The sequence below is a fragment of the Mixophyes fleayi genome, chromosome 6 (assembly GCF_038048845.1).
Source record: "Mixophyes fleayi isolate aMixFle1 chromosome 6, aMixFle1.hap1, whole genome shotgun sequence".
Classification (NCBI taxonomy): Eukaryota; Metazoa; Chordata; class Amphibia; order Anura; family Limnodynastidae; genus Mixophyes; species Mixophyes fleayi.
In genome coordinates this window covers 1,207,995-1,230,086 of record NC_134407.1, presented here as the reverse complement: position 1 = coordinate 1,230,086, position 22,092 = coordinate 1,207,995, and the positions used below count along the sequence as shown (strand labels likewise).

At 42.4% G+C, this 22,092-nt stretch overlaps 1 protein-coding gene across 7 annotated transcripts in view; it reads left to right on the top strand.

Moving 5' to 3' along the window:
* Positions 1-22,092, top strand: part of LOC142160698 (uncharacterized) — a 302,469-nt gene that overhangs the window by 203,449 nt on the left and 76,928 nt on the right. For 2 of the 7 annotated variants that reach the window (XM_075215576.1, XM_075215575.1), the window contains one exon: positions 3,464-3,542. The exons of the other annotated variants lie outside the window; for them this stretch is intronic. The gene's annotated coding sequence lies outside the window, so the exon portion shown is untranslated. The remainder of the gene's footprint in view (positions 1-3,463; positions 3,543-22,092) is intronic. 7 annotated transcript variants of the gene reach the window in all.

The following is a 22,092-nucleotide window of genomic DNA, read 5'->3' as shown; positions in this document are numbered from 1 at the left end:
ATGGGTAGATGAGTGGGTCAGAGCATCTCTAAAACAGCAGGTTTTGTAAGGTGTTCCCGGTATGCAGTGTTTAGTACCTGCCAAAAGTTGTCCAAGTAAGGACAGTTGGGCTGTTCAGTGTTGTCCCCAGAATATTTTGCCAGTCGTGTGGCATTAAGAAGCAGCCGGTGGTGACAGTTGTAATACTTTGCAATAAGAAAGAAAAATGTTGGAGGTTATTGCCCACACCTGCCAGGACTGGTCAGACTGGTGGTCAGTGGTCTATCACACACTGCTGGCTGTAGTGCTCACATAGACTGTACTAATAGGAGAAACAATGGTTTATTCTATTATAATAGGAATCTGTTGGGCTCCAAGAACCGGGTGACAAGTAAAACCAGCCGGGTGGAGCACTCGGGAAACTGGGGAGAACACGGCTTTTTTATTACAGTCACTGGTCACAGGTCATCGTTTTTGGGGTCCACACAATTCCTTGCCCCAATATCTAGCATGTTTGTTATCTAAGTCACCATTTGAAGATTTGCTATTGGCCCTATATTAGAGCATGAAATTATAACAGTCCTCTACATACAGTGGTCTGGTTGTGATTCGCCCCCCCGACCACAGTATATTTGTACATTCACATTTCACAGAATTTATTCTGGACAGATAACTGGGACAATGACGGTCAGATTACCCCGCTGTGACTGGGATCGGAGTGGGAATGCTTAAGGGCAAATTCTGCTTGAAAAACATGCAAAATTGTGCGACCAAATGCGGTAGAAGGAAAATAATTTGTGAAGCTGTTTAATAAATGTATCTCGGCTCTTCCTTCGCTGTGGCAGCTTTTACTTTTTCACTTCCACAGCGGATCATATTTACCATGGTGTAAGGACGTACTTAATACACAATTTAAACACAAAGGCTGTTTGAATGCAGTTGCAGTTTCTTGCCATGTTGACCAGACGCTAATCTCTAAGTGACATTGCCTCTTTAAGGTTCAGTACTCTCCTTTAATATGTTTGCTGAAAACCTTCAGAGAATAGTGCTTTGAATGAAGAGCGGTCACGGTGTATCCTGTGTCACTTGTGGAAGTGCAGGAAGAGATGGCCGGCACTGTGTTTATCATGAAACCCACAGAGCAAATCTCCTAATAGCCTCAAGTCCAGAGACAGACATGAATAAAGGCTTATTATGTCTCAATAGCCCAAGGAGTGCCTTGAACTTGCCAGAAGTTCAGGTGTGCTCACAGCCCTACCTGCTGCAGGAATGTATAAGCTTAGCTACGTCTGCGTATACATCTGCCTGGTCAGGACCTCATAGGAAGAGTCTCAATTTCAGCTGAATAACTCAGCTATTCAGGAACAATAAGGTTCAAATTGTACTTTTCCTCAACACAACATTACCTCTGAAAGGCCAGGAGATGCAGCACTGAGATGAGGGCTAGAGATGGCTTACCCGCTCACAGAGAACATTATCTGAACATTAATCCCATTAAATATATCATCTTGCAAATAGCTAAATCCAGTTAATTAACTTGTATTGCACGGGAGACCTCAGCCAGCGTTTGCAGTCAGGATCCATCGGTTATTAAAGTGCAAAAGGACATTTCAATTTCCTTGTTATATATCTTTAATGAGCTGAGGAGCAGAAGTTTTTCTGAACATCTGACAAGTGCCAGCTCAGAGAACTGTTCACCTTCTAAACAGAAATAGCTGGTTGTTCTGTATAGTGGTGACGAGTACCTCTGTTTACTCATCTACAGAAGCTGTGTGTGGACAGGGGACCCGCAGAAACCAGCCATGATTAAGTTCTCTACTAACTTATTATTTCATTATCATCCCGTTTCCTGCCGCTCTGTTGTGTGAACATCTACAGTATAGAAAGTATTATGACTAATATACCACAAAATAAATGTAGCCCTGTGTAGTGTGTTCTGCTCTTTACACCGTTGCTTTTCACTTCAAAATCTCAGCATCTGTAGGAACGTCGTAGTGTGTGTGTGAGATTACAGGTCTTTACAATGACTTCTAATCATTGGAGCCAGCAATGTAACGTAATCCATAATATACCAGCCATGTGCCCCCATGCACATAATATACCAGCCATGTGCTCCCGTACACATAATATACCAGTCATGTGCTCCCATACACATAATATACCAGCCATGTGCTCCTCTTCTTTTGTTGTTGATGTTTATGGGGTGATGTGTAATATGTCCTGCGATTTGGAAGGAATGGGCTGACCTCTATTTAATCCCTTTGTGGCCGGATTGATCACCAGACACAATATAAATGACTGTTGTAGTAGGGGGATTCTGTAATCATAATCATTTTTTCTGGCTCAATTTTTCCCAAACTATAGTGTAGAGTATCCTGGAATCCACCATGTACACGGATCCTGCACCTTCACCAGAAATATAAAGGATATAAATGGAAACGTTCTTATTGCAATATCCAAAAAGGAGAACAAATAAGTACCAACTTCTAGTCTCAGTTCCAAAACCATTTGTATACAGTGCCGCCGAGAGGGGGGGGGGGAGCGGGTACTAATTACCCGGGCCCGGGCATGTCAGGGGGCCCGGCCTGGTCCCTCGCCCCAACTAATTTTTTTTTCATTTTTTCTTTTTTTTCAAAACTAAGAGCAGTATGACACAGAGGGGTTAAAAAACGAGGGACAAGCAGCATGGCACAGAGGGGTTAAAGAAAAGAGGGACAAGACAAGCAGCATGGCACAGGGGGTTAAAGAAAGAAAGGAGAAATGCAGAGAGGCACAGGGGGTTAAAGAAAGGAGGGACAATAGCAGCATGGCACAGGGGGTTAAAGAAAGGAGGGACAAGCAGTATGGCACAGGGGGTTAAAAAAAGAGGGACAAGCAGTATGGCACAGGGGGTTAAAGAAAAGAGGGACAAGCAGCATGGCACAGGGGTTAAAGAAAAAAGAGGGACAAGCAGCATGGCACAGGGGGTTAAAGAAAAGAGGGACAAGCAGCATGGCACAGGGGGTTAAAAAAAAGAGGGACAAGCAGTATGGCACAGGGGGTTAAAGAAAAGAGGGACAAGCAGCATGGCACAGAGGGTTAAAGAAAAAAGAGGGACAAGCAGCATGGCACAGGGGGTTAAAGAAAAGAGGGACAAGCAGCATGGCACAGAGGGTTAAAAAAAAGAGACAAGCAGCATGGCACAGAGGGTTAAAGAAAGGGGCAAAGGCAGCATGGAGGGCGCAGTGTGATCATAAGGGGGCATAGCGTGGTGATGATAAAGGGGCACAGTAATGTGTGTGTGATGGCACGGAGCTTTTGGCAATGTAGTGTGTGTGAGGTAGATGGTGGCTAATTAATAGCTGCTATTTTGTTTGCGGGGTAATGGGAATACTATTTTAATGTTGGGGCTGGAGGAAGGCCTAATTATTAATCATGGATGTTATTGATTTAACGGTGGGGCTGGCTGTAATTTTCTAATTGTAGCCATTTTTTTTCCAAATAGGTCCTCCAACATTCCAGGATCCAGACAAGCAGCAACTAAAGAAACCAGCAGCCACATGTGGTAAAAGTGAGAAGAACAGGTAGGACAGAGCAGCATAGTGTGTGAAATGTTGTGATTCTAGTAGGGACAATGCCAATGTTTGGTGAGCCCAGTGGGCGCAGGCCAAGACTGAACTCTTTCTGTACACACTGCATTTTTCCTATACTACAAAAGGGTGCTAGATGTCCTGAAAGTCAGGAGTGCTTGGACAAATGTCAAATTCAGGACCTAGTGGTTTTATTGTGCTAGCCACACCCCAATGGCGCATTTCCACGCCCCCCATTTGTGTGACCACACCTATGAAAAATTTTGCACCGCAAGGCGTCGCAATTTTTTTTTGCTTACTCAACTATAAGGGAGGGCCCCATGAATTTGTTGTACCGGGGCCCTGAATTCCTCTTGGCAGCCCTGTTTGTATACAATGTTCTACCTCCACATTAAACCACACACCACGGTAAACAGCCCTCAAGTCCTTCTGCCCCTGATGTTATGTATAAATGCTGAAGCCAATTTCATTTTTCCTTTTCTTTGTTTTTACAATCAATGTGCATAAAGTTGTCCCATACCTCCCACTGGGTAATCTTGGGTTGGCGTCTAAGGAGTTCTCCTGCTCCAATCAAGGTATCTGTCCCAGGGACAGAAGCCTGGTGATGTCAGGCGGGGGATAAGCATCTATCAAACACAGTGTTCTCAGTTGCCTTATATAAAAGAGCTTCTCATATCACTCACAAATATATCTGTAGAATAGAAATTAAGATTTATTTATATAGCGACAGCATAATCCATTGCTCTTTAAAACCGTAATAAAACAAGACTGAGTATTTACAGACAGACAAAGCAGTAATAAGGTGCTGCTTGCAAACTTACAGAGCCTGACACAAGTGCAAATGTACGAACGATTGTGCAGTGCATCTTGCGTGAATTCGCACTTCGCATGCCCCAAAATGTATGCATTGCTTAAAATTCATATATGCATGCATATGAGACGTATGACCCTTTACAATATGAAAGGTGGAATGAGAGGATGAAGGGGCAGACTAATGTGGACCATGTACTGTGGGCCATGTGCAGTAAGGGAGTGCAACGCTTGGGTGCACGCAGTAGCTCTGCTAATATCAAAGGTACGCGTTATACTGTTGTATCACTTGCTCCAGCTACAGGTCAGGTGTAAGTGCTGATTACTAGTGATGACGGCTGTGTATACAGCTAGAACATGTGTTTGCAATCAGGAGCAACTGTAGAATTCATTTTCTCTACAGTAGACATTCATAACATCCTAATAAATGTATATTTTGGAAAAGTAAGCAAGAAAAACATCTTATTTTAAAATGTTTTAATGTTTTGTCATTAAGGAAAGTACTCATTTTTTTTTACTTAAGTTTTCTTCTGGACAAAACCATGTTACAATGCAAGGGTGCAAATTCGTTTATTATTTTGCACATAACTAAAATACTGGCTTTTTTTCTTAGATCAGAAAACTTGAGTAAGAAAAATGAGTTTTTTCCTTAATGAATCAGGCCCTATATACAGGTGACAATAATTGAATATTTTTTTTTTCCCGGTGCATCCTTTTGGGACTTTATATTCCACATATGTAGTTAACGTATCCTGCAGTGTGTTGTCTGAGCGGACCTGGACCCGTAATAATCACCAGAGATATATTCACATCCGCTCCTTGTTGAATATGGACGTGCTAATGCCCAATGTACATGTGTTGTTTGTTTTTTTTTAAAAAAAACACATTACGTTTGTTTTACATTCCTTGATGAATGAGGCAGAAGTAGTGTATATTTACATTTATGTTTGTTATTTATTTTGTTTATTTAAAATAAAAGATTAAATTGTATAATAGATAACTAAAAAATAGATATATAAAAAAACAAAAATATCAAATATATGGAATATGGTGAAAAAAATTATAGTTTTTGTTTGCTTATGTGTTGTAATTTTAATTTATAATTTGATCAAAGTTATAAATCAGGAACTTCATGTATGTGTTCTGATATGAATGCATTAGAAATACGCATGTAGTAAACAAAGTGCAATTGTTCTAACAATCTACTTCCTGTGTGTGAGTCTACACGTTTGTAAAGTGCGCTACTGCAAGTACATTATGCACAGTTTAGTAAGTGCCACTTGTTGTATATTGATCCAGTCTGATAGCAAAGTGTTATGTGGGGCTATGGGATCTAGTCAGGGCTCAAATGGTTTTATAATATAGAATGAAAATAAATGTAAGTTTGAGTGTGTAGAGGTAATCAGATTAAGTAGCCTTGGGTGGGGGGAATGGGGGGAATTAATCAGGGGCAAATACCTTAGCAAGGTCTATACAGGTGAGTGTTCAGGGAGCGCTGAAAGGTTTGGAGGTTTGATGAAAGTTGTCCAATACAGATCTGGAGGAGGATAGGTAAATTGGGTATTATACTCATAGAGATGATACTGAAATCCAAAGTAGTTTATTAGTTTACCAAGAGAAATGGTGTAGATGGACATCACCAGAATTGAAAATCTATAAATAACTAAGATATTAAAGGTCCAGTGTGATGTTAAGAGCAGTTCTGCAAATCTAGTTGAGGTTTTTCTTTGAGATGCCGGTGACCTAATCAGAATTGTAAGCAACAATCTTCACTCAATTATACAGCCAGCTCCCTGTGTATAAGCTATGTTACTCCAGAGTCAGTGGTCCCTAGGTGGCTGGATGACAGCTCCCTGTGTATAAGCTATGTTACTCCAGAGTCAGTGGTCCCTAGGTGGCTGGATGACAGCTCCCTGTGTATAAGCTATGTTACTCCAGAGTCAGTGGTCCCTAGGTGGCTGGATGACAGCTCCCTGTGTATAAGCTATGTTACTCCAGAGTCAGTGGTCCCTAGGTGGCTGGATGACAGCTCCCTGTGTATAAGCTATGTTACTCCAGAGTCAGTGGTCCCTAGGTGGCTGGATGACAGCTCCCTGTGTATAAGCTATTTTACTCCAGAGTCAGTGGTCCCTAGGTGGCTGGATGACAGCTCCCTGTGTATAAGCTATGTTACTCCAGAGTCAGTGGTCCCTAGGTGGCTGGATGACAGCTCCCTGTGTATAAGCTATGTTACTCCAGAGTCAGTGGTCCCTAGGTGGCTGGATGACAGCTCCCTGTGTATAAGCTATTTTACTCCAGAGTCAGTGGTCCCTAGGTGGCTGGATGACAGCTCTCTGTGTATAAGCTATGTTACTCCAGAGTCAGTGGTCCCTAGGTGGCTGGATGACAGCTCTCTGTGTATAAGCTATCTTTCATGTTTGTAAGCAGAAGTAGCCAGTGGCAGATCCAGGGGGCGATCGGGGCAATCGCCCCCCCTAGCAGGGGCTTGCTGCCGACGGCTGCACACTATGTGCAGGTCCGTTCGGCAGGGACAGTCTGCTGCCCGCCGGCGGCTCTGATTGCCCGGCAGCCTTAGATGTCAGAAAGGGTGCGGGGCCTAAATTGCTGGTATTAGCACAACTGATCAGTGAGGCACACCAGGGACCCCCGCAAGGGAGTTTGGGCTTCACTGCAAGAGGGTGAGCAGTTTGCGGTTCTCCAAGACAGTCACCAGCGTAGCGTCACAAGTAGTCAAACAAATCCAGGTCAGAATCAGTCAGACTGCGAAGTACACAGGGTAGATCCAAAGGATAGTCAGGGCGAGCAAAGAATCAAAACCAGAGCGAGCAATATGATGCCAAAAGGGAAGTCAATGGAACAAGCCGGGTCTTAGAGCCAAAATGCAGGAGCTGGAAACAGGAACAATATAGGAAACACTGGAGCTGGATTGTGAACCAATACTCTGGCACCCTAGAGGTGCCAGAGGCTTCTTTAAATAGTGTAAGATTAGTCATGATTGGGCAGGAAAAGATTCACTGGTTAGTGCACAGCTGACCGCCAATGGAGAGCCAGGGAAGCGTCCTGTTGCCTAGCAATGGGACGCAGGTGAGATCAGGTGACTCAGATCCAAGATGGCAGCTCCCAGGAACTGGTTTTGGAGGGAACCCTGGAGTGTTCTGAGCTTTCACTTGTACCCATGACCATAAATGATTGAGGACCTTCATGAGAAAGTTGGTTTCTTACAATAAAATAAGTCTTTCGGCTTCTTTTTACTGGCTAAAGTTTCTGTATCTTTTATCTCCTGTAAGTACTATATTTCACTGAGATAGACTTCCATGGTCTGACCTGATCAGCCCATATTCCTGGAGAAGCCATGTAAATAAGGCCGACATCAGGACCTGCATCACCAAACACATTAATATGATCGTATCCTAGATTAATGGAGCTGAAATCGACCAGGGCCACTAAGAGTTTGGTATTGAATGGGCTGGAGATTACAGACAATGCTGAAGTTGAAACCTTTCACGGGTAGCGTGTGGACTTGTCCCCCTCCTCAGTATAGAAGTGGTTAAGAACTGCAGGTACAAATATTGCTAAACTAACTACTCAGAATGTTCACTGTTCATCTACCTAAAGATATTTCCTTGGCTGAATGACTCCGATTAATGAAATAGACAAAGGCTCTGTTGTAAAGTTACAATCGCTTGGTCTCAGTTCAGTGGGCGGGCAGATCTAAATTTAGTCTCTCTGCGTTTGTACGTGGAAAGCAGTAAAAAAAAAAAACAACAAATGTCTCTGCCAAACTTTGTTCTGTTATCTGATTCTCCGCTACACGAGAGCCGTACAAACACCTGCAAAGTTTTATAGAGATTTTAGGTGTTTATTAAATATGTGCTGGTTTGGATGATGGCACAAACCATAAATCAGTGTAATATGGGTAATACCAGAGTAAGTGACAAATACAAAGGGGTCTATGTATTAGAGCGTTTCTGGGCAAGGTATGGATATTATTGTCATCAAATATATAATCAGTTTTATTGGACATTTTGCCTTGATACAAATCTATAGATGCAGCACCCCAGGTTTTGATTTAGTACATTGGGGTATATGACTGACATGTATACCCAGATTTCCCAGCATCTGTGTAGTAATGAGGGTGCAGAAGACTCGGCAGACACCATCTATGATCTAGTACAAGTGTTGAATTTCCTACTTGGTGGGTGCCATGTGTAGTCTCAGCAAGGCAACATTATTCATCACCTCTTGGCCAGTCTCTAGTTCCTGACTCGCTCATATATAAAAATACATTTTATTTATTTTACACATGATTTTGTTGTGGTATTGATATCCTGAGATGGTGATAATGGGAATGGCGGTGGTACCGATACTGCTGTGATGCAAAGGCATGGGGAAGCCTTTACCAGCGAGATCTGGTGACCCCTACTTCCCAGAGGGTTTTCTCTTGCAGAATTGGGTTAAACAGACCTACTGCCACCATTTCATACCTTATTTTGCCTTCCAGCACTAACAATGTCACTATGAATTTTTACTTTCTTTTGTCCTTGGCCTATGTAACCTATATATAATACAGATGAAATATCTCTACCAGCTGTATATACACATTCCCTTGCTGCAGGTAGAACATACCCTGGTTCCTTGTTATAGCCATTACCAGCTTCTGCCGGGAAGAATAGGAGTGAACCTTATATCACATTTTCATATCAGAGCAATGAGACAATGTTTTTGCAGAAACCTTCAATTAAGTCTCTGAATAAAGTCACCAATGTCATTTTTTGTAGACTTAATAACGATTGTTACGTCTGTCTAAAGGATGTGCTGCTGTTAATGACCCGCTTGTGAATACCCCTCGCACACATCTCCAAGGAACGGTCATCCAATTAAGTCTAATGACTGCAGCTACAATGAGTCCATCTAGGCTTCTTTCTCCTGATTACCGAGACCAGCAATTTCCTGACAAGTGTCTCTCAGTCCATCGTATTTAAAAAGAAGTTTCCATCTTCTCTCCTTACATACGGAAGCCGATTGTCTTCACCTAAAGATAACGTTGCCAGTGCTGGACTTGGAGCATTTCTTTTATAGGGTTGTTAAATCTCCTTGTTTGGCTTTAACACAACATCAAGGATTACTAGTGAAACCAACCAATGTGTGCGTGTGAGTGTGGGTGTGTGCGCATGTGTGTGTGTTCATGTGTGTGTGTGCATGTGCGTGTGTGTGTGTGCGCATGTGTATGTATGTGCATGTGTGTGGGTGTGCTTATGTGGGTGTGTGTGTGTGTGCGCATGTGTTTGTGCGCATGTGTGTGTGTATGTGCGAGTGCGTGCGTGCGCGCGCATGTGCGTGTTTGTGTGTGCGCATGTGTGTGCGAGTGTGTGTATGTGTGCATGCTCCTTTGTCCTCCCCTCTTTTGTTTTATAGACCACAACGGGAGCTGCTGAGAGATTAACATCCTCACCAGGGCCGGACTGGGACTAAAAATCAGCCCTGGCATTTAAAGCACACAGGCCCACCTGTTGTGGGCTCAATGCACTATATTGTTGCACACTGATGCTGGCATAGTGCACGTTGCTGGTGCAGTACAACATGATGTAGTACGAGTGTGTGTGTGTGGGGGGGTATTTATTTCTCCTAATGACCCTCAACATTACATTGCTAGCATCCCAATTACATCAATAAATACCATGACAATACATTATTAGTACCCAAATTACAGCAATAAATAACCCCCCAACCACATTTATACTACATCAATACCCACCCACATTAGAGCAACCAGTAATACCACCTCCACATTCCAGCAACCAGCAACACCCCCCACATAACAGAAACTGGCATCACCCCCCACATTACAGCAATACCCTCTCCTACTTATTAGCAATACTAAGCCCCAAACACACTACAACATTGCCACCACCATGCCACCCCATAATACAGCAATACCACCAATTATACAGGTGCCACGGTAGGAAAGCAATGTTTTGCTTTTTTCAAATCTCAAACAAAATATCAACACTAGAATACTTACATACATATAGTTAACAGGTACCCTTTTGCCTCAATTAAATAGTAATGGCAGAATTTTCATGACTCATTCCACATGAAATAAAACTCTAACAAATATATCAGAAAAAAACATAACTATTGAATCCTTCTCCTTTGTCCCTCTCACTTAACCCCCTGCTCCCCCTGGCTCTCACACATCTTACTGCACCCCCTTCACCCTGACTCTCTCACATGTCTTCCTGCTCCCCCTTCCCCCCTGGCTCTCTCTCACACCTCTTCCTGCTCCCCCTTCCCCCCTGGCTCTCTCACACCTCTTCCTGCTCCCCCTTCCCCCCTGGCGATCTCACATCTCTTTCTGCTCCCCCTTCCCCCCTGGCTCTCACACCTCTTCCTGCACCCCCTACCCCCCTGGCTCTCGCAACCCCTTCCCTCCTGGCTCTCCCACCCATCTTACTGTACCCCCTTCCCCCCTGGCTCTCCCACCTATCTTCCTGCTCCCCCTTCCCCCCTGGCTCTCTCACATGTCTTCCTGCACAACCTACCCCCCTGATTCTCTCATCCCTCTTCCTGCACCCCCTTCCCCCTTGGCTCTCTCATACCTCTTCATGCACCCCCTAGCCCCCTGGCTCTCTCACCCCTCTTCCTGCACTCCCTAACCCCTGGCTCCCTCACACCCTGCAAGCCCTTCCCCCCCGCGCGAGAATCGCGGGCACCTTCCCCATTCAGAAAAAAAAATAATTCTGAAAACTGTGCCCACATTGCAGGGCACAGTGCAGAGGATAAGGGGAGAGGGAGCGGAGGAGCAGTCATCCATCGTGCAACAGAGGTGGCTGGTTCCTGGGGAGGAGTCAGCCACCAGGAATCCAAGAAGTGTCGGGCCAGCCCATCTAGCCATCGGCCCTTCTGGCATTTGCCAGAAGAGCCAGATGGCCAGTCCGCCCCTGATCCTCACTGAAGGACCTCTCTTATAAAGAGGCCTATTTATCAATTAAAGAAAAGCCCCATCTCTAGTAAAATGGGTGTTTTTGATTGAGACAGTGCTTTCATATCTATCAAGCCCTCCCTAACGGGGATAGCTATCACCGACAATCGCTTTCACCAGGTCTGCAAACCATGGGGACGTCTGTTTAACAAGCACAGTACATGCAAGCCAGGCCATGCATGCACAAATCTCATACTGGCCTAAATGTTGCCAGTCAGAATTGCTGAGGCAGCTGAGTATCTCTGCTGCCTCTGTGAGGTTTTATTGATAACTTGAAGCAATAGGAGGTCCTATCGCTTATTATTAATAAATCGGCTGAATATTGCTGCAGCCGCATACTCTAGTTAGAAAATCCAGCAGGAAGAAGCAATTTTACCCCTTGCCCTTTTTGTGAGTGTTCCCCTGTACTCAGACTCATGTGAGTACCTCTGTGTACTCGGCCTGATGTGAGTGTCTCTCTGTACTCAAACTCATATGAGTACCTCTGTGTACTCGGCCTGATGTGAGTGTCTCTCTGTACTCAAACTCATATGAGTACCTCTCTGTACTCGGCCTGATGTGAGTGTCTCTCTGTACTCAAACTCATGTGAATACCTCTGTGCACTCGGTCTGATTTGAGTGTCTCTCTGTACTCAGACTCATGTGAGTAGCTCTGTGCACTCGGTCTGATGTGAGTGTCTCTCTGTACTCAAACTCATGTGAGTACCTCTGTGTACTTGGCCTGATGTGAGTGTCTCTCTGTACTCAGACTCATGTGAGTACCTGTGTGTAGTCAGCCTGAAGTGAGTGTCTCTCTGTACTCAGACTCATGTGAGTACCTGTGTGTACTCAGCCTGATGTGAATGTCTCTTTGTACTCAGCCTCATGTGAGTACCTCTGTGTACTCGGCCTGATGTGAGTGTCTCTCTGTACTCAAACTCATGTGAGTACCTCTGTGCACTCGGTCTGATGTGAGTGTATCTCTGTACTCAAACTCATGTGAGTACCTCTGTGTACTCGGTCTGATGTGAGTGTCTCTCTGTACTCAAACTCATGTGAGTACCTCTGTGTACTCAGCCTGATGTGAGTGTCTCTCTGTACTCAGACTCATGTGAGTACCTGTGTGTACTCAGCCTGATGTGAATGTCTCTTTGTACTCAGCCTCATGTGAGTACCTCTGTGCACTCGGTCTGATGTGAGTGTCTCTCTGTACTCAAACTCATGTGAGTACCTCTGTGTACTCGGTCTGATGTGAGTGTCTCTCTGTACTCAAACTCATGTGAGTACCTCTGTGTACTCAGCCTGATGTGAGTGTCTCTCTGTACTCAAACTCATGTGAGTACCTCTGTGCACTCGTTCTGATGTGAGTGTCTCTCTGTACTCAAACACATGTGAGTACCTCTGTGTACTCAGCCTGATGTGAGTGTCTCTCTGTACTCAAACTCATGTGAGTACCTCTGTGTACTCGGTCTGATGTGAGTGTCTCACTGTACTCAAACTCATGTGAGTACCTCTGTGCACTCGGTCTGATGTGAGTGTCTCTTTGTACTCAGCCTCATGTGAGTATCTCTGTGTACTCGGGCTGATGTGAGTGTCTCTCTGTACTCAGATTCATGTGAGTATCTCTGTGTACTCGGCCACATGTGACTGTTTCCGTGTACTCGCCCACAGGTAAGTGTCTGTGTACTCGGCCTATTGGTGACAGTACGTGGCAGTCTTTCCATTATCTATAGATTGATCTGGGTGCCCTATTAGAACACATCTGTACATTTATATCTGTCCTCTCATGCACCTGTGTGTATCACCGCATGATACTCTTACTCTTCAGGTATTCTCAGGAAAGGGGTTAAATCCACTTATTGGAGCAGTGTGGTAGCATATTACCTGCATGGACATCACAGAAACATGATCTAGTCTGAAACACAGGTGGTCTCTCTTCTGTGATCTTTTCCAATCATATTCAATAGCCAACTTTAGTCAAGTGTCCTCATTGTTAGAAGATAAAACCCCATTACCTGGAACTGATTAAACCTGAAGATGACCCCTTGTCTGATGAGCCACCTGTCAGTATTTGAAGCATCTATATAATATAATATACACAGTGTCGTCATCTTCTATCATAGTATATAATATATATCTTACCCTCATCTTTTATCATAGTATATAATATATATCGTACCCTCATCTTCTATCACAATATATAACATATAGCATGCCTTCATATTCTATCACAGTATATATTATATATCGTACCCTCATCTTCTATCACAGTATATAATATATAGTTTGCCTTCATCTTCTATTACAGTATATATTATATAGATTACCTTCATCTTCTGTCACAGTATATAATATATAGTGTGCCCTCATCTTCTATCACAGTATATAATATATAGTGTGCCCTCATCTACTATCACAGTATATAATATATAGTGTGCCCTCATCTACTATCACAGTATATAATATATAGTGTGCCCTCATCTTCTATCACAGTATATAATATATAGTGTGCCCTCATCTACTATCACAGTATATAATATATAGTGTACACTCATCTCCTATCACAGTATATAATATATAGTGTACACTTATCTACTATCACAGTATATAATATATAGTGTGCCTTCATCTACTATCACAGTATATAATATATAGTGTGCCCTCATCTTCTATCACAGTATTTAATATATAGTGTACACTAATCTTCTATCACAGTATATAATATATAGTGTACACTCATCTACTATCACAGTATATGATATATAGTGTACACTCCTCTACTATTATTACAGTATATAATATATAGTGTGCCCTCATCTACTATCACAGTATATAATATATAGTGTGCCCTCATCTACTATCACAGTATATAATATATAGTGTACACTCATCTACTATCACAGTATATAATATATAGTGTGCCTTCATCTACTATCACAGTATATAATATATAGTGTGCCCTCATCTTCTATCACAGTATATAATATATAGTGTGCCCTCATCTACTATCACAGTATATAATATATAGTGTACACTCATCTCCTATCACAGTATATAATATATAGTGTACACTCATTTACTATCACAGTATATAATATATAGTGTGCCTTCATCTACTATCACAGTATATAATATATAGTGTGCCCTCATCTTCTATCACAGTATTTAATATATAGTGTACACTAATCTTCTATCACAGTATATAATATATAGTGTGCCCTTATCTTCTATCACAGTATATAATATATAGTGTGCCCTCATCTACTATCACAGTATATAATATATAGTGTACACTCATCTCCTATCACAGTATATAATATATAGTGTACACTCATCTACTATCACAGTATATAATATATAGTGTGCCTTCATCTACTATCACAGTATATAATATATAGTGTGCCCTCATCTTCTATCACAGTATTTAATATATAGTGTACACTAATCTTCTATCACAGTATATAATATATAGTGTGCCCTCATTTTCTATCACAGTATATAATATATAGTGTGCCCTCATCTACTATCAGTATATAGTATATAGTGTACACTAATCTTCTATCACAGTATATAATATATAGTGTGCCCTCATCTACTATCACAGTATATAATATATAGTGTACACTAATCTTCTATCACAATATATAATATATATCGTACCCTCATCTACTATCACAGTATATAATATATAGTGTACCCTCATCTTCTATCACAATATATAATATATATCATACCCTCATCTACTATCACAGTATATAATATATAGTGTACACTAATCTTCTATCACAATATATAATATTTATCGTACCCTCATCTACTATCACAGTATATAATATATAGTGTACCCTCATCTTCTATCACAATATATAATTTATAGTGTACCCTCATCTTCTATCACAATATATAATATATATCATACCCTCATCTACTATCACAATATATAATATATAGTGTACACCCATCTTCTATCACAGTATATAATATATATCGTACCCTCATCTACTATCACAGTATATAATATATAGTGTACCCTCATCTTCTATCACAATATATAATATATATTGTACCCTCATCTACTATCACAGTATATTATATATAGTGTACCCTCATCTTCTATCACAATATATAATATATATCATACCCTCATCTACTATCACAGTATATAATATATAGTGTACACTAATCTTCTATCACAATATATAATATTTATCGTACCCTCATCTACTATCACAGTATATAATATATAGTGTACCCTCATCTTCTATCACAATATATAATTTATAGTGTACCCTCATCTTCTATCACAATATATAATATATATCATACCCTCATCTACTATCACAATATATAGTGTACACCCATCTTCTATCACAGTATATAATATATAGTGTGCCCTCATCTTCTATCACAGTATATAATATATAGTGTACCCTCATCTTCTGTCACAGTATATAATATATAGTGTACCCTTATCTTCTATCACAGTATATAATATATAGTGTACACTCATCTTCTATCACAGTATATAATAAATAGTGTACACTAATCTTCTATCATTGGACTATATAGTACACAATGGGCCTGAGTAATTAAGGCATACACACGTCCGTAATCAGCCAGGAGAAGATGTAAAGATACGTCTGGGGATGAATACGGATCCAGGTCCTTTCTGCTCTAAGAGACAACACACTGCCGGTTACGTCCAATACATGAGTGAAATGCAAAGCACCAAAGGAACGCACAGAATAAAAAAATATTCAATGATATTTTACCTGTATGTTTTTTTTCACATGTTTTTTTCAACCCAATACATTTATTAAGAGGTTATTAATGACTTGTACATAAAATGCATTTTTTTTAGTTGCTCCTGATTACAAACACATGTTCTAGCTGCATACACAGCCATCATCACTAATAATCAGCACGGACACCTGACAGGGACCTGGTGGAAATGATAGAACCAGAAAACACGTACCCAAAGCTTTAATGGGTGATGAGTTTGGCACGCCCTTACTGTACATTGACTACGTACATACATCCCTCCCGTCCCCTCCCCACTCCAGCCCTGAAATCGTAGTCTGTAGTAAGGGTCTTATGTGCTGAAAGATTAATTGGACGTTGCTGCATTCTCTGGCGTATGGTTTGTTTCTGGCCATGTGCAGAGCGATTTTAAGCAAAATACAGCAGGTATCAGCATTTACAGCACGAATCAGGTCCGTTATCTTTAGTATTTTGTTAGTTAGTTTTAGTCTTTACTCTCCTGATTTGTTCTTTTTGAGTTTTCATAATGAATTTTCAGTTCTTTCTAGATTTTTTTTATATGTCCAATGTTTTTACTTAATTATATTGGTTGTCTTCCTGGAAAATTTTGTTTACATACAAAATATTTTTTTTAAAATACTCATTTGGTCTCTGTGCTTTAATTAGTGAGTCGTTATTCCAGTCTGCAAGCTCAAACGCTAATCCATGTTCTATCACAAGACTATATGTAAAACTCAGTTCCTCATTTAATGCATCTTACACAAAAGTGCTGTTCATTTTTGCCATTGAATACTTCATTTTCTTCGATTGCAGGTGTAACACCCCCTTGTGTATTAAGCGTTGTGAGGGTATATATATATATATTGAACCACGCAGATGCTTCTCACCTTGGTACTTGGTTTTCAGTGCCTCCACCCGAATCTCTGCTTTCTCTTCTGGGGGGTGTTCAAAAGATACACCAGGGGGAGATTCGGGAAACCCCCTGCCCAGTATTAACACTCTGTGACAAAATATGTGCTGCAAAAGCCAGCCAGGCACATTTATTTAAATGGAAATCCTAAATGCAGCTTTGTAATTTTATAGAAAAATATACTTTGGTATAATTTGAAATAATAGTGCAAACAATACAATACAGTAATAAAACAAGTGTGGATGAAAGTGGCGCACCACTTCTTACTATGCACACCAAGTTAACACAAAAACTCGCAATAAATCAATAACAGCATACAATATAATATAATATATAACAATATAACCATTAACTGTCACAGCTTTATACACATGAAAAAATATATCAGATATCTTACTTGCTCCTGATACTGTGAATATCTTGCAGGGTGAATTTATATATTTTCCCTTATAGCCCTACAATGTACTGCCAAACACACACAGCATTATTCAAACACACCACACAAATAGAGCAGTGCACTGCAAGTTGGGCCCTTCTGTATGTATGCAGCATGGCATGGAAACATCATGTGTCCAGTTTGCAGATTTTGGAGATCTTTAAATCACTTGCAGTGAGGTACAGCAGTCACAGTATGCAGACCCTCCTCTAGCAACAACTGTAAAATCCTTTCTAATTTGTATCCTGGGACTTGTAGTTCCACAAGTGCTGATTAGACACACACTTGGTGCATATTTACCTGCCCACCCATCTATCCCTAACTCTTCAGCCCTTGTGGCCAGATATAGTCCAAACCCCACTTGAACAACAACAGATAGATAAAAATAACCAGTAACTTATCTGCACCAGTGTGTCACAGGTTTGAACTTGATTATCTCCAAAATGGCTGACTTGTAAAATGTCCTTCTTCAGAGATGCATGCAAACCTCCTCCTACAGCTTCAAACTGTGGCTTCCAGCAGGTTCTGTTCAGAACTGCACCGAGCTTTGATATCTCTGCAGACTGCTCTCTCTGCTCAGATCACTCATCCAGTGCCCTTCTGCCTAGGGTCACCTATCTGACTTGGTCACACAGCTCAGTCTCTCCCCTGGATGCTCCTCTCTCACTCTCTCTCTCGCCCTCTGGTTTCTCAGTCTTCTTAGGCTCCGCCCCCTCTTCATAACAGCTTTCTGGGAGATGTAGTTCCTTCTCCTTGACTGGTAAATAGCTATATGCATCTCTTTTCTTACTGATGCAATTGTGATTATTAGCCCCTGGGTGCTCAAGTCCAACTGCAGCATCCCCAGGGGTTACACACTCCCCCTGTGGGGCAAGTCCACAATGAACAAATGATGAGGCTTGTCCCACATCCTGCAAATTTAAAGGGGTTAAGACATCCTGTCTAAATACACTTTCACATCCATACACAACAGGCCCTGGCATAACAGATATGGGAGTCAGATATGGCCACTGATAGACCCAGCTAGGATGAATCACCTTAGGAATCTCAGTCATATGACCTAGACTATCATAAGTCAACATCATTGGGGCTCTAGGGGTCCTTTTAGGCCGACCCTGGACTGGTGGGTTCCCTTCCTCTCCCCCCAACACCCTGTTGGGGCGTTCAGTGCATCCTCCATCTGGATCAACGACGTCCCCATCCATGTCAACTTCCTGGTTAGAGCCTTCCTCTACTGAACACTGAGAATCCAACCGTCCAGCTACTCTTGGGTTGACACTTTCATCTGAAATGGCAGGCATAGTTCTCCTTTCTTCTACTTGTGGAGGTCTTACAGCGGCCCCCTCGGTAGATCTAGTGAGCCTTCTGATATCTTGTCTCCAATCTATTTCTCCCAATTTACCTGGAGCATCATACCCCCAATCATCTCCATCATCTTCTTCTGTGGTCGGTTCTCTGATTCGCCGTGATCTTCTGGGTGTGGACACTTTTGGCTCATCTGTTTCAGGCTCCTCCCAAAACCGGACACCATCTCTGATGGGAAGCAAATGTTGTCGATGGTATGTCTTTATAGGGCCTGTTAGCCCCTCGGGCCTAATTCGATAGGCTGGGATGTCTGGCAATTTTGCAACCACAACATGAGGATCCTTTCGCCAACGATTGGCTAACTTGTGTTTCCCCGGGAGGCCCAAGTGTCTAAGTAAAACCCTGTCACCTGGCTCCAGAATATGCTCCTTGACCTGTAGATCATAATGACCCTTGTTTCGTTGTCCAGCTTTTGATGCAGCTGCTTCCGCTAGTCTGTAGGCCTCCTTTAGTTCTTGTTTCAGCTGCTCCACATATTTCAAATGGGGCTTTTCTTGGGGATCAGCAGTGTCCATTCCAAAACAGATATCGATTGGTAATCTAGCCTCCCTTCCAAACATTAAGAGATATGGGGAGTACCCCGTGGACTCGTTTTTCGTGCAATTGTAGGCGTGGACCAAATGGCTGATGTGCCTACTCCAATGTGCCTTTTTTTTAGTGTCCAAAGTGCCCATCATGCTGAGAAGGGTCCGATTAAATCTCTCCGGCTGCGGATCTCCTTGGGGATGGAAAGGAGTAGTCCTGGACTTCTTTATCCCGCAGACCTCGCACAGTTCTTTTATTAGCTTGCTCTCAAAATCCCGACCCTGATCTGAATGAATGCGGGCAGGCAGTCCATAGTGGACAAAGAACTTTTCCCATAGGATTTTTGCCACGGTCACAGCTCTCTGGTCTTTTGTCTGGTAGGCTTGAGCATAACGGGTGTAATGATCTGTCACCACTAGAATGTTACACTTGTTGCTTTCATCCGGTTCCACTGATAGAAAGTCAATACAGACTAACTCTAAAGGCCCATTGCTGGATATATTCTTTAAGGGGGCAGCCTTTTCTGGGAGGGATTTTCAAAGTATGCATGTCCCACAAGATTTACAATAACTCTCAATGTCTATCTCCATTTTCGGCCAGTAGAATCTATCTGAAATTAAACTCATGGTCTTCTCTATTCCCAGGTGGCCGTGTTTATCATGCAACGCACGGAGAACCATGGGACGGTGCTTCTTTGGCAATACTAGCTGTTTCCTCTCTCTGCCATCTTTGCGGCTGGTTTCTCTATACAGTAGCCCCTGCTTCACCACCAATGACTCTCTCTGTCTGCTTAGCAAAATAGCTTCCTCCGTTTTCAAACTACTCGGGTGGATTCTTTGTCTGTGTTTAACAGACCACCTAACTGCTGCTATAGAGGAGTCATTCTGCTGATCTTCTTTGACTTGGCTTGAACTCAACTTCTGAAGATCACTGAGCTCCATTTGACTCAGCCAGCAATATTGTCTTGGTAGTGCATCTGTCGTTGCCCCTAGAGCTGTTAAGCATTCTTTGACTGGAGGCACGACCACACGTCCCTCGTGACACATCCCCTTCACCTCTGGAGCTGGCAACTCTATCCATTCTTCTTCCTGAGATTCCACAAACCTTCCCGGTAATCTTGACAAAGCATCGGCATCTACATTTCTTCTCCCAGGCCTGTACTTTATTGTGAAATTGTAAATGGCCAGCGCCGCCAACCATCTGTGCCCAGTTGCATCTAGCTTTGCTGTGGTCTGCACATATGTGAGGGGATTGTTGTCTGTATGCACTTCGAATGGTACTCCATACAAGTAGTCGTGAAGTTTGTCAACAACTGCCCACTTAAGGGCCAGGAACTCCAACTTATGCACCGGGTAGTTCCGTTCACTGGGTGAGAGACCTCGACTGATGTAATAGACTGGTCTTAACCTTCCTTCTTGCACTTGGTATAGCACTCCCCCAAGTCCCTCAAAGGAGGCATCTACATGCAGAATGTATGGTAACTCTGGATCGGCATATGCCAGAACAGGCGCTTGAATCAGGCAGGTTTTCAATCCTTCAAAAGCTTGTTCGCAAACCTCACTCCACCTTTCCCCGAACGCATCATTTACCCGGAACAATGGTTTCTCTTTCCGATGGGAACCTCTTGGAGCAGGATAACCTCGAGTTAGATCTGTAAGAGGCTTGACAAGTTTACTGTAGTTTGGGACAAACCTTCTGTAATAGCCACAGAACCCCAAAAAAGACCTTAATTCCTTCAGTATTGTTGGTCGAGGCCATTCTTTCACCGCTTCTATCTTCGCTGAATCTGTAGAAATTCCTTCCCGATCCACAACATATCCCACATACTTGACCTGGGTTTTACAGAAGCTACACTTGTCAAGGGACAACTTCAACCCTTTCTTTATTAAGCGATCCAATACCTTGAGGAGTCTTTCGTTGTGCTCATTCAATGTTTGGCCAAATACTATCAAATCATCCAAGTATACCAGCACTTCCCTGAAATTCATGTCACCCACAACATCATCCATGCATCGTTGGAAAGTGGCTGGAGCCCCTGATAATCCTTGTGGCAATCTTTTGAACTGAAAGAATCCAACCGGGCAGATGAAGGCGGTTTTCTCAGCATCCTTCTGACTCATCAATATCTGATAGTACCCGCTGCGTAGATCTAGCACAGAAAACCACTTGCTTCCCTGAAGACAATCAAGGGCTTCGTCTATCCTAGGGACAGTGTACTGATCAGGAATCGTGCGCTTGTTTAATGTCCGGTAGTCCACGCACATCCGTATTTTTCCCGTCTTCTTTCTAGCCACCACAATAGGAGAAGCATAGGGACTCTCAGATCTCTCAATCACATCATTCTCTAGCATCTCCCTTAAATGTTCCCGAATATCATCCAAATCAGCAGGGGCTAGGCGTCTTGACCGTTCTCGGAAAGGTCTGTCGTCCGTTAGCCTTATGTGGTGCTCCACTCCTGTCGCTAGACCTAAATCCCAGTCCCCCGAAGAGAAGGCAGCCTCTCTTTGTAGCATTTGCATAACTAGCCAGTGTCGGTCTTCTTGACTAGCATCACTACCATTAAAGCATTGATCAAAACTTCCTATTTGTAATGTGGTTTCTTTCTGAGATTTTTTTTCCTCTTTCTTCTTATAAGCAGCAAGGCACATAGGATGAATCTTAAGTGTTTTACTATAACTTGCTCCTCCCACCTCTTGGCACCAGTTGGCCAGTATCTCGAACAAATGGGAGTTAGTTCCAATAATCACTGAGACATCTCGAGGTTCTCCTTCGGCCT